Below are 1,531 nucleotides of genomic sequence, written 5' to 3' on the forward strand. Positions count from 1 at the left end.
CTAGGATTCAGAGGCCCTTAACATATTACCTGGGTCACCTGCCCTCCTCAGCGTTTGTTAACTCTCAGAACCTACCCTACAGTTCTTTCCCATTGATCCCCAGATCTATTATTAGCAAAACTAGGCACTTACTATGATTAAAAAGAATTTTCACATATATTATTTCTGTCAGTGAATCAACATTCTCTTTTCCTTTCTTAATGCCAGGCTTAGGTTCACAGCCCTCTTTTCCCTCTGTGTCCTCTGGCTGGCAGTTCTCAAGGATTTTAGATAGTGTTTCTGTACTCGTGATTCTCAGATTCTCCCTCTGTCATCAACCTTTCTGCCTCTGTTCAGTCCCAGTGCTCAAGTTGCTGTCTGGCATCTCTTCCTGGAGATTTTTTCGTCAGTTTATGCTAGCTGAAGTGCAGAGTTGCCTTGATTTAGCCTCACTTTCCATTTCTCATTCATAGCTGATATGAGTAACATAGTCCCATTCCTAGTGTCTTCCCTCCCTTTTCCCAAGAGTCGCACAAAAGTAGCACCAGGTCCCAGGCCTTCCTTCTACATCACCAGCTTCAAGACCAGTCTGTTACCATTTTCACAGACAAATCTGCTGGTTAGACCTCTTTGGAATATCTTACCACAGCTACTACAAAGTTTTCTTCTCTGCAACCCAACCATACAACACTCTTTGCAAGGAAGCTGCGGGTGACCAAACACCTCCTCTCACAAACCTGAGCACATTGAGTGCTCCTTGACGGCCCTCCACGTGTTCTTCACCTGCTGTTCCGGCACATGTGAATTTCTGTCATACTTTGAAGTTCAACCTGACTGCATTCCCCTGGTCTGCCCTCTTCTGTAGAGCATCATGTTGTCCCTACTACTTGTACACTCCATCAGCATTCCCTAACCATGTACTCTTCAGTTGTATGTCTCACCACCCTAATCCATTCATCATGACATGACATCCCATGGTCAATCCACAAAGGCTCAGCTCTCCAGACTCTCCCATAAGCCTATTCCTCCTGAGACACTGGTAGCAAATAAGATACAGAACATGTCTACATACCTCTCTTACTTTCCTTCCACACAACCATCTTCCTGCTGTTCTTCACGCTCCTCACAAGACAGGAACCGGGGGTTTTTGAAATGTCCCTTGTCATTATTTGTGAATTAATGAGAATAAAAAAGAACAAAAAACACAAACCAAAATTGCAAGTTTCTACCAACATAGGTGTTAGGAAAAAAACCCAAATGAACACTAGGAAAAGCAGAGAAAAGATGGAGAAGTGGTGTAGGTGGGACCAAGTAAAAGCACGACATGATAGGAAGTGACAACCCTGGGTACCCCTGCTCGTGAGACAACAAATTTACGCCTGGGGAGATCTTGAATTTTGCCCTTCAGCGAGTCCGGTTCACGCAGGACGAGCACAGCCGTGACTCACGTCAGGGATGCTCGAGAGGGGTGCTGAGAGCCGAGCGAGGGGCAGCACCGGGACACCCACCGCTCCCGAAGGGGACCCCTGCTGTGACCACCGCGCGGCCGCGG

General features: G+C 46.8%; 1 long non-coding RNA gene across 8 annotated transcripts in view; it reads right to left on the minus strand.

The window, feature by feature from the left end:
• Window positions 1-1,531, minus strand: part of LOC108444783 — a 19,308-nt gene extending 17,777 nt beyond the window's left edge. For 6 of the 8 annotated variants that reach the window (XR_001859478.1, XR_001859473.1, XR_001859472.1 and 3 more), the window contains exon 1: window positions 1,052-1,525. This is a non-coding gene — a long non-coding RNA (uncharacterized LOC108444783). Of the gene's footprint in view, window positions 1-1,051 lie in introns of all 8 variants that reach the window. The other 2 variants (XR_001859479.1, XR_001859477.1) reach the window with 2 other exon arrangements.

This window comes from Corvus brachyrhynchos, unplaced genomic scaffold (assembly GCF_000691975.1).
Source record: "Corvus brachyrhynchos isolate BGI_N302 unplaced genomic scaffold, ASM69197v1 scaffold62, whole genome shotgun sequence".
Classification (NCBI taxonomy): domain Eukaryota; kingdom Metazoa; phylum Chordata; class Aves; order Passeriformes; family Corvidae; genus Corvus; species Corvus brachyrhynchos.